Raw genomic sequence first — 12,194 nt, 5'->3', positions numbered from 1 at the left:
TTACTTCAGTGGGTGGAACATGCTCAATCAATACTTAAAGAACAGTGTGCATTCTGAATGAGGAAATCTGTAGTGGATTGTAACAAAAACAAAAACATAAATGTGGACTTAAAAATGAAAAGTTGTTTAGTATGATTGAATCATCTCTTTCACTCTAATTCTAGGGACAATACATACTCTTTTGACAATGCTGTCACCTGTGAGTGTGCAAAATCTGACTTTTAATCAATTGAGCAGTATGAACACAATATGGTTCCTATTTGCTCATATACATAATTGAAATGAAAATGTAGCATAGAGTTTCAAATCACTTCTACTATAAGACAATGTCATATTAAATTGTGGTCTGTTGCCTAAAAGCCTCTGGTAGTAGAGAGACAAATGCTGCCATCATGGTAAAACAATAAAGAATTTCCAACACACACACACACACACACACACACACACACACACACACACACACACACAAATGCATTTTGCTCTACTCATGTGAAATTAACGTAAACTATGCAGTGTTAAAACAGTGTACTGTATCAAACTGACTCTTTGTGCCAAAAGATGCAGCCATGTGAGTCACACGCGTTTATCACTCTCATTTGCATAAAAACAGTCTTGAGAAGATGGTGCTGCTGGGTGTGCGTTGCTTTTTTCTTCTTCCTGTAAGAGTGAATGAACACTCCAATACTCACATGATATGGATTAGCTAGTGATGTTTTATATGAGCATCAGCAACCATTTAATAGTTACTGAAGCTGACAAGCCAATATGGATGCTTATGTTGCTCCTCATAAAACATATGTGCCCACACCTCTCACTCGTTTAAATATTGAAATCAATAATAAAGGAGCCCAACATTATCCATCCCCAATGATCCAGACAAACTGATTATTTTTATATTGACTCAATACCACTCCTATAAAGCCTGCAAACACAAACTCACATTCATTGTATAACAAGTTAAACTATTTGTAAATGGTGCAACAAATGTGCCTTTGGTGGGTGAATTTGTATTTTAATCAGTCTAATTTAACATCTGAACAACAAGAGCTGGCTTGAGCATGCTAGTTCAATAGCCCGAATACCATTTTCCTCCATATGCAGACACAGTAGCACACAGCCCCTCCCTACCAACCGCTGTAAGCGAATGTTCTTAACAAATCCAGCTCAGCCACTGCAGTCTTATCATTATCAGCTGATTAGACAGAGAGGCTTGATTAAAATGAATAGGGATCACATATCAATGAATGGTGAATGCCAGCAAGAAGATATTTTAGAGCCCTCATCCTTAATCAGTTCTTAGATTTACAGTGCATTAAGAACCTATTTAGGAATGTTGAATAAAACATGTTAGTTAGAAGTGTTCTGCTCTAATGCTTCAAATTAATTAATGTGTATATGTTTTGAATGTTTTACCGTTACTTACAACTGAAGTGAGATAAATAAACACATGAACACCTGTTCCTTTATATACCCATGTGTACGAGCATTAAGACAGCAGGAGAAGAACATAGTTTTTTCTATGGAAAAAAATGTGATTGAATGCCTGGGAAGATATAAATAGTCATCCGATTCAATTAGCGATTGCTACAAGAGAGTGAGACCATGTGTGTCGACTAATCCTTATTGTTAAACACAAGTTGCAAAACAGCAGACAAGATACAACAGGTCTTCACTGGCATCAGGTCTTATTTCCAAGGCACAGAAGATTTACCAGAATGCCCCTCTAATAATTATCACTGACAGATGAAAAAAGGCACAAATACCATGGGAGTTTACAATGAAACGGGTAATTGAACAAACACACAAAACTATAGACCGCCATCATCCATACAAAAAATATAAACACACATGTCACAGCACCACAGCAGCAACAGAGGATCCATCAGCACGGCTGACACCACATTAAGACTATAAAGCACCAATACATCTCTTGTTCCACGTACACACCCCGTATCCTGCTGCTTCTGCACTGATACCCCTGATCCCCCTGTGCTTTGACAAGGCGTAATAAAGCCTGTATGAAGCACCGCATTGTGTGGGGGGAACACAATGTTGCATGCTGAGTGCTGTGAGAAGGGCGTACACCACCGGGTCCCACGGCGCAGCAGCGCACCAGGGCCTATAGCAAGGAGTGGTGAGCATGCTAATGAGGTCATTATGTTATGCCTCTCCCTCAGTCCTGCTTTCCTTTACAGTGTGGTCTTTGCCTGTCAGAGGAGGCAGGGTACCCTAGTAATGCAGCCAACCACAGATGTCACATATGGCACAATGAGAAGACACAGGCGCATCTGAAAATGACGCACAGGGTGACGCTACCTTTTTCAACTTGCATCAAAAGCAAGAAAACAGCATTGATGATTTACATACTGAATAAGGTGAGCTTAAAGACACTTAATGACAAGGGCGGACAACAATTTATTCTGTAATTGTTCCCACTGAGTATTTAATCAGAGACCGTGCAGGGTTGTGTGTCATTTTCTTCCTTTTACGCCAGCCGTATTATTTAGGGGGTGGAGATGGCGTGGTGTTAAGAATCAAGCACATGCAAATGCAATTACAAGATATTTGCATAGCCGTTAACAATTAGAGGGCAGATGGCAAACAGTGGGCATTGAAAAGCCGTCGAGCGCCATCTTGGCTGAGGGAGACAGCTGGTAGACGGGAATCAGCCATTTTGTAAGCATGGGTTGCTGCCAGGCTGAGGCGGAGAGAGGCGCCAGTGTCTCTGTATGCCAGCAGATTGATACACTTCCTGGTACGAGCGAAAGCAGCTAACTCCTTTGGCAGTCAGCGGCCGTATGATCAGAGCTCACGGCCTCTGTTCAGAGCTGACTGAGCTCAGCGACAATACTATCTCATCCTCGTAAAATTAGCATCAGGTGGGGAAACAGTTTGCATTCCCATCATTTTTTTCCCCCTAAATTGAATGATATTCTACACATATCAGAAACATATCAGGTTTACTTACCAGAATGTGAACTCCAATATGATCCCTGTGCGTCTGATGCTGGGTAAACTGTCCAACTGTATTTAGTGTCCAACCATTAATAAGCTATATGTTTTACAGCATTCTCGCTCCAAACTTTGCAGGATGTCTCTCTCTCTTTCTACATTTTTCTTCTGTTTTCCACTGAGAGCCTTCACTTTCCCCGCCAGGCAGTTTCATTTGTTCATTTATTAAGCCGCCAACACTTTTACTTCTATGTCTGAAGAGCGGGCAGCGCTGGACAGGAGGTAGTGTGGACTGAGCCGGTAGATGTACTGTCCTTTTCAGCTCATTAACAGCTGTTCTGTTCTGTTGTCACTGGATTCTTGCTGCACAGCAGTAAGTTGACTTCAGGTACCGTTTCCACACACAGAGTGAGTAGTATGAAAGCCCGGGCCCTCCTTCCTCTTTTCCACCTTATACTGTAGATCAATACTGCACTTCCATATCCTCTGAAGGGAGCTGCTGTAGTGAGGATGAGAAAATCTACGGCATAAAGACAGGTTGTGTCTGATACAGAGGATGAGAGAAAAAGTTCACATTGTCCTTTCATCCAGGCCCAAGAGATCTTAGGAATATTGTGCGGTACGTGCTTGGAAGTGGGACTGAGCAAAAATGCCTCCTATGAATTATTATTGAAACTGTTATGCCAGAATACGAAGTTTGAAAAAAACTAAACCTTTGACGTCTTCTCATTTTTTCTAATGCTTCGCTCCCTCTCCCTCGCAGTCTCTGTGTCTCTGACAAAGTTTTTATCAAGTGGTGTTGGACGCAACAAACTCCCTCCGGGTGAACCACACACGAAGACTTGTTCGCTCTGTCTCTTCTCTCTATTTCACACACACATGTGCATGCAAGGACACACACAGCGTATGGGGTAGTTGCAGGGTTAGAGGCCTGGCCCTGGCTGGTGCTCAGAACGCTGGAGAAAGAAAGAAAGAGAGGTGGAGAGAGGAGCTGGGAACAGTGGTGGTTCTTGGTCCCTGAGCTCTGAGGCCTGCAGGCAGTGCTGGGCAACCTCTGCTAGCCTCTCTCCTCTGTATTGATTTCTGCTGCTCAGCATTGCTTCGCTCTGCTGCGGAGGCTCCTAGCCAGCGGGGATGAGAGCTCAACTCGCCTGCCTCACCTGCCTCTCTCCTGGCTTGGCTGGCCTAGCCTGCCCACTTCGCTGCAGCTTTGGCTGGCCCCAACCAGCTCCCTGGGACCTCTGTATGCTGCGCCAGGGCCACAAGAGGAAGGCAGCCAGAGAGCCCATGGCGATCCACAGCTGTGTTCACCTGCTCTGGGTTCACCCGCTTCGAACCACCTCCTCGAACTGTTTCAAATCTTCTCTCCTTCCATCCTTCCACCCACTCTGCTTTTCGTTTTGCTCCTCCAGTGTCTCCTCCTCCTCCTCCTCTTCCTCCTCCTCCTCTTTTCCTGCAAACAAATAACCAGAGACAGAGATGGAAAAAAAAAACAAGTTAATCTTAACTTTCAGCATTTTACCCACTCTGAATGTCAAGCCTGGTCTTTGATCAGCAAGACATCAGGGTTGAGGATTCTGGCATCCTCTCTCAGCTGGTAATATGAACCTGCTAACCTCAGAGTGCAGAAAATGCCTGCATTGTAGGCCTGTGAGTTAAGTGCGTCAGGGAGAGAGATACTGCTTGCCAAAGATACCCTCAGCTATTACATTCTGATATGTTTCAGAAAGCAAATATAACCGGAGTGGGTCTATAAAAATCACAACATTGTTAAGAGAGTATATTAGAAATGTTTACGGGAAAAGCTTTTTATTTACCCTGCACCCTCCTGTCTAAGTCATACGAGCATTTTAAGTTTTATATGCTTTCGTGTCTGGCGGTGAAACGACAGAAGTGACTTTAAGAAGTGATATGTTGTAACACTCCCCTTCCCCTTCCCCTGGTCTACTTGCACGGGAGAAAGTACGAAGGAATGGAAATGTTTTAGCCTGAGCAGTGATGGTCTATGGAAACTTTGTCAAAGAAAACATCTCCGCTTTTGTATCATGTAGAATCATTCAAATGGGCTCAGCAGGCCTCTTCTTATGATAATAGCAGTTGGGGGGACATTTCTTTCAGGATTCATGGTCCCATTGTGTTCCTCGACAGAAAAAGAGCCATGGCCAAATTCAACCCCCACCCTGCCACACCAACCGAACTTTCTCCAAAATATCCTCGCCAAATCCACCACAGAGTTTTGACAGCCTTTCTGTCTGACTCGCTCCACCCCTCTCCAGCTTGAAAAAGAGACTAAATACCCGCAGGCCTACTGCCAGCGGAATAGAGAAGTAAAGTGCTGAGGTTTAGAGTCTGTGGGCCGGCAATGCTTTGGAAGTTAGAGCTGTGTGTTAAGAAGAGAGCTAAAGGGGTGCAAGAATGGCAAGGATGGGGCGGGGGGGGGGGGGTAAACAGTCAGGACAAGAGAGGCAAGTTTAGGAAGGGGGGTTCAGTTGAGTTAGGGGGACATGGATGGGGACTGGGGGTGTGGTGCATGTCTCAGACACAATAATACTATTCATTGGCTCAGACATGGGTGTTAACTCCCCTCTGACCGAGCACAATGGGGCACGGCGGCATCCAGGCAGCCTTGGTGATATTGTTAGTTCAGGGCTGCATTCTCCCTGCTGCAGGATAGAGCGGCTGCATTGTATCCATCCTGTAGGATGGATTGAGGGAGGTTTGAGAGGTGAAAGGCAAAGAGAAAACAGTATGTCTGTCTATCTGTCAGTAAAGAAGAAGAGAGGGCCGGGGCGGATAGGGTGAGGAGGGGCAGTGGAGGTTGTGGTTGAGGAGGCGGTTTTGCCCCATGGCATTGGACTTGCTTTTTTTGTTTTTTTATTAAATGTAGAATTATGGGAGAAACGTTTATATATTAAATTATATTACGGGTGGAGTTTGCACGTTCTCCCCGTGTATGCTTGGGTTTGCTCTGGCTTCTCCAGATTCCTCCCACGGTCCAAAGATTTGCAGCAGATTACTTGGAAAAATTGGGGAAAGTTGCCCCGAATGAGTGAATGAATGGTTGTCTGTCTGTATATGTGGCCCTGCGATTGACTGGAGACCAATCATCATGTACCCTGCCTCTCGCCCGGTGACAGCCAGGATAGGCTCCAGTATTCCTCGTAACCCTGAGTGCAGGATAAGCAGCAGACGATGAATGGATGGATGAATATTATATTATTTCATGTTTATAGCCAATAGCAGGCTCTGTGCATTAAATTTTTGCCAAGCAGCCAATTACAAGGCTAGAGAAGTGATTTAAGGTGGTGTGGACACACTCTGGGCAAGAAGGGCATGGCAAGACTTTTAATGACAAGTAACGCAGCAGGTTTAGATGTTGCAGGAGCTGGGGAAAGAATACCAAAGAAATAGAAATTACATAAAACAAGTGGAGGCAGTGAGATGCTTTTCAAAAAATGTCAGAGGTCGTACTTATACATGCAATGAAGAAAAAACAGACTTTGAAATATATAATGTGCAATATACAATGTGTGATGATATGTTCTGTGACTTTCTCCATCACTAAAATAAAACAAAAATTTGAGTGTACATTTTCATCTCACAAGAATAACACAATGGAATATTCTTCTCTAACAAGTACATTCACTATGACCTGATGACCTTGAGGCTTCTACATAATGATAAATACATTCAACCTTAATCCCTTATACACATGAAAAGGCAACCTTAAATTATACAGGCATTGCCAAGATGGTTTCTATGTGGTGAAGCAAATATCAGAATAAGTCTGATTGCACATTTAACAGTCCCTTGTTCACAGTCAGTCCTATCACAGATTGAGATGTGTGTCGCAGCAGCAGGGTTTGCACCAGTGAATTCACAGCAGAGCAAGTGTTCTGATGAGTTTATTATGGGATCAATGCAAAACAAAAACATTTGCAGCTTAAAATGCACCATTAATTAAGAAAAATGCAATGAAAGAATATCAAAGTTGCCTAAAATATTCATACTTTAGATATATTTGGCGTAAGTAGTCAGAGTTATTTCCTGCAGAGTTTAATTTGGGTCATGTTCTGATCTTTGCTGTTGGCTGTTGACTTTCATGCCATATTTAACGTCATGAAACATGGCAGTATGGGGAACTATAGTAATCAGATTTCTGAACATGAAAACAAATTAATAATGTCAGCTCTGCCTCTGCATCCTTCTATGTACATTGTAGCTTTAAGAAATACCGTGCTGTAGGACCAAAAGCAGCAGCACATAACAGACTGGAGGATTACTTCAGTGGAAACAAAATGTAGAGATAAAGAGCTTGTATTGGTGAAAACAACAGCAACTGCAACAATAGGAATACATAAATCTATATAACAAAGCGTATTTGGTGAATAATGGGGTATCATAGCAAAAATAAAAGTAAAACACTAAAATGCTTCATATTACTATTATAGAGCATTGGTGGATAAAAATGCTTGTAAGAAACATTTTCAGTCCGACCTATAGGCCGTATTATTTTGTTTTTAAATCAAACATTTTATCAGGGGACAAAAGTTTATACCGTTGTTCTGTGAATATTTCATTTTCATTTTCCCTTAAACTGGATTAAAAAGGGGAAAATTATATATAAGGGAGATGATGATGATTAGGAAAACACACACACACACACACACACACACACACACACACACACACACACACACACACACACACTTATCGTGCTCTCAAGAAAAGTACTTTGTTTCCCCTCTGGTAAACTCTGACCAACTGTTCCCATAGCAACCTTACCTACTCTTTCTCACAGTGAAAGTGTGCATGTGTGAAACAGACAGAAAGGGAAAAAAATGGTATGTGGGGTTGGGTGGCTGTTACTCCTTGATCTTGACTCGGCCTTGTTGTGTTTATGAGAGTGTGTTGTTGATTTTCGATGGAGGACCTGAGAATTCTAAATGAATACTCTGCTGAGCCCGAACAACTCAGTGGTTGAACTTCAAGGCATTCAGTGACATCATGCACATGCAAGCTATCTGCAGTCTGGAGTCACACTGGCTTCTTCAGATAAGGAAACAGCCAACAGTGCAGCGTTGGGCTGTCAGGCAGGCCAGGGCAGCCAGGGGCACAGCTCTTGTCAGGGGGCTAATGCCCTGCAGTGGTGGCTGAGGTAGTGAGGGTACTGCCCTTTGTCCCTGGTTGAGGGATTACACTGGTCCACCAGCGCAGACAATGTAACCCCCTCCTGGGATGGGAGGACCAACTTGCTCTCTACCAATGATAGGGGCAGTCAACTGATCACTAACTTAATTAAGGACAGGGGAAAGCAAGAAAGACAGAAGAGAGTGAAACTGAAAGGTTTTAGAGGCCACGCTAAAATAGGAGAGAGCATGAAGTTAAGAAGTGAGCAATGGGAAGCAGAGGAGGGGTGAGGAAAAGGCTTCTCGAGCAGAGGATTAGGGGAGAGAAGATGAAAGGATCAGGTCTAACAGTAGACAGGAGTTGAGATGGCCAGAGGAGAGAGGCCAAGCAAGGAAATCAGCTAGAAAAGGAAGAAAAAGTAGAGAAAGGAAGCTCAGGTGTCTGTGACCTCAAGGCACTCTTGTGGAGTAAAGTATTTCCTTCTTTTTTTGTGACACCGGGTACACCATGTGTGTCTATTTTCTATTTATTCAATGGCATTCACCTATAAAATCCAATGTCAAATGCAAAAGATAATTCTATTACAGGGGGCAGGGACTTTAATAGAGGATATTTAGGTGACTGTTAGCAGGGCAAACCAGCATAGCTCAGGTCCATTGCAAACAGATATGGTTCTGCAACACTTAACAACAGGGATTTGGCAGCTCTGTTGATTGAACATGCCAAATCCCATTTGTCAGAGGGGTTTGCGTGTTTGTATCGACACTCCGCAACCTTTTGCCTCTGTGAAAGGATATCTCAGAACGTGTGCGTGCATGTGTGTGTGTTGGATTGTGTGCGTGTGTGTGTCTTTCTGCAGGAGCAGTGGCAGGTGGGTGGCACGAAGGTTGGGTTGCAACTAGACAGGTGTTCACTCCCTCACTCTCCATACATGCTCTGCTCAAACCCCTCCACCCTTCCAATTTTATATCCCTCTCTTCACAAAAGGGGTGACAAGATGGAGATAGACAGGATTTCTCGACACTCCTCTTCTCTCCCTCCCTCCATTCTTTTCGTTCCCTGTGGTAGAGCTGCCAGACAGGAGTGCTCAGCAGCACTCCGAATGTTATTGATCCTGAGAGCGAGCCGGCCCGGGGAGTTGGTCTTTCTCTCTCTCACTCTCTCCATCACATGCTCATCCCCCATCATAGCTAGCAACTTTTTCCTAGCGTCCTCCCTCCATCCCTTCCTGCCTCTACTTCATTTATCAAGGTTAAAGAACTCTTATAAAAAAGGGAAGAGGGGGGTCATCTGGATGTTATCTGACTTCATGAAAGAAATCCCCTCAGGCCAATGCACTGGAGGAGCATGCTCTTTGTCAGACCCAGCAACACACACACACACACACACACACACACACACACACACACACACACCGTGGCACCAAGCAGCGTCCCACTCAGTCAGTCAAAAATAAACAGTAGCATGCCAAGTTTGGTCAGCAGCAACAGGGCAAATAAGAACAGAAATAAAAAGGGTAAATTGACAGTAATGGGGCAAAAAGTTATTATTAGAATGTAGTTATAAAATAGGGTCAAACATTCATAAAAACTTTAAAAAATGCACCCTTTCAATGGTTTGTATTTTCATACGGAACTAATATAATATTTATTCCTATAAATGTAAAATGTGAAAACAACCTGATAAAGCACGTCAGGTGTTTCTAATTAAATAATATAATATAACCTATATATTATATTTTTAGACATTTAGAGGCAGAATTTGTAACTTTTAAGAAAACCTTTAAACATTTAATTGTTATTAATAAACACACAAATTTCAGTGCATGCACTTTCCAAATGTTATTTTATGTTTCTGTTAATTTTAAGTAAATCAAATACCTCCGAGCTTAAAATAATCATATACTCAAGAGATAAGAATGATCAAACATGGCTGTATGTTAATCTGAATGACATTAGTGAATCAGTCCTTCAGTAATGGGGAAAGTGTAACCACCTCAAACACAGCAAAAGCATACACAAAAAGCACACTGAAAAGTGCAAAAAGGTATTTTGCACAAAGCCCCAAGACTTGTTAATTCCAAACTCTGTAATTCATCCGTAATAAGATAGAGTACAGTTTCTACATCTCTAGCCTTTAAGAGACTGTAGCAGCTATTGTCCCTGTTTGTAAAAGGACTGGAAATGGCTCTACATGTGGAGTACATCCTGTCTTCCATTGTTACTGCTTTCACTCTCCCCTATAAAGGCCTGTCTGCACTCAAGGCTACAAAAGCCAGGCAAATACACACAGAAGCACATTATAGAACCGTACATTCCCCTCTCTTTGTGCGCAGTAATTGCCACAATGCATCTTCTCGTCCAGCTAATTAAGTGAGTCTTTCCTATTGTCTCCCAGCACTCACCTCTTCACACATCCAGACATGCAAGCATGCACGCACGCACCCCTCTACACACACACACACACACACACACACACACACACACACACACACACACACACACACACACACACACACAAACACGCATGCATGTACCCCCCACCCCCACCCACACACACGCATGCATGTACCCACACACACAATCACACACAATGTTAATGCAGGAGATGCAAGGGGAAAAGAGGTGCATGAAATAAAAACCAGGAGTCCAAAAAAAGAGAATGAAAAAGGCCCTTCTGGGTGTAAATGTTCACCATCTTCCAAATGTGTGTGTATTAGTGTAATTGTTTATGAGGTGAGCTGTTATTTGGTAAATTGTTAACAGGGAAGTTGGTGTGAGAGAGGAGGATACAGAGAATAGGGTTAGATGGAGAAGGTTGATTCGCTGTGGCGACCCCTGAAGGGGAAAAGCCGAAAGGGGGCAAAGAAGAAGAAGAAAGATTAACAGGGAAAAAACGGAATCTTACAAAATGCTAATCATATTCAAAGATGGCATTGATGCATTTTTTAAATATTTATGAGCTTTGGAATGGCCAGAAGAATTTTCAGATGCCCACTGTTAATGTAAGCGTTAACTGACTGATGGAACAAAGTGTTCGTAAATACATATAACCGTGCCTTCTTGTCTTTCTTTTTGAAATGTCCCCACTGTGGGACAATTAAAGTCACATTCTGTTCCATTTCTTAAGAGGTCAAGAGGGGCATTTACTGTTCTCACCTGACATTTGAGTTTAAAACTTGCCTGAACAAGCTGAATTTGTCATCACAAGCCAATTCTGGTCTTTAGTGTCACTTAACCAAAAGGTAACCAAAAGTTTAAAAAGCATAGAATTGCTATAAACTTCAGTCTGAATATATGAGCCTCATTGGAAATGCTTCCAGTACAAGGGTGTTCCAACTAATATTACTATCGCCACCAATTAGTAAAAAGTACCTTGTAAGAGTTTTTTTTGAAGACTTGCTGTAACTTTTACAAAAATGTGGATTTAACCAAATCAATTCACGAGGATTAACAAATAATATTTTTTCCAAATATCAATTTAATATATTTGAATTCTCTGCACCATTTCACTTGTTGACGTAAACTGACAACAGTCATTTCAACCTCATCTTTCAGCCCTGGCTGTTCAGGCCTATTGTGAGATTTAGCAGTGAAGTTCAGATTAAATTCTTAATGGGGGCACAGAGCAACACACTCATCTAAATTCCATGTCTCATTCCAAAGAGAGATCCCCCCAAAACACACACACACACACACACACACACACACACACACACACACACACACACACACACACACAGGCACACAGGCACACATTCTATGCTCAAGTCCATACCCTGACCCCTCAGACCAGACTGTCTTCCCAACACAGCAAACCCCTAAATCCCCTCCAAGACACAACCCCCTTGAACATCTATCACCCTCAACTCCCCCACCCCCATTGCAGTCTGAATGCTTTCTCTTCCCACACTCTTGTTACTGTCGAGGCCCTGACAGACAGTTAGACAAGTAAGGTGACATCATGTTGCAGAGAGAAACAGAGAGGAAGGGGCTGCCTGCCTGCCTGCCTGGCTGCCCCCAGCACCCTCACAATGCAGAGGGGCATCTGGTACTGGAGGCAAGACTGGGTGGGGTGGGATTGTGGGGGTTTGCCAGGACAAAGCATATACA

At 43.0% G+C, this 12,194-nt stretch overlaps 1 long non-coding RNA gene across 1 annotated transcript in view; it reads right to left on the bottom strand.

The window, feature by feature from the left end:
* The window catches only part of LOC147225745 (uncharacterized), a 34,200-nt gene that overhangs the window by 9,022 nt on the left and 12,984 nt on the right, over positions 1 to 12,194 (bottom strand). Inside the window, exon 3 of the long non-coding RNA XR_015107314.1 lies at positions 2,969 to 4,405. This is a non-coding gene — a long non-coding RNA (uncharacterized LOC147225745). The remainder of the gene's footprint in view (positions 1 to 2,968; positions 4,406 to 12,194) is intronic.

The sequence above is a fragment of the Fistularia commersonii genome, chromosome 16 (genome assembly GCF_037954325.1).
Source record: "Fistularia commersonii isolate RoL2024-O1a breed Wild chromosome 16, RoL_Fcom_v1.0, whole genome shotgun sequence".
In the NCBI taxonomy this organism is placed as follows: Eukaryota; Metazoa; Chordata; class Actinopteri; order Syngnathiformes; family Fistulariidae; genus Fistularia; species Fistularia commersonii.
Note: the sequence above shows the minus strand (reverse complement) of the source record. Positions and strands in the feature narration are given on the sequence as shown.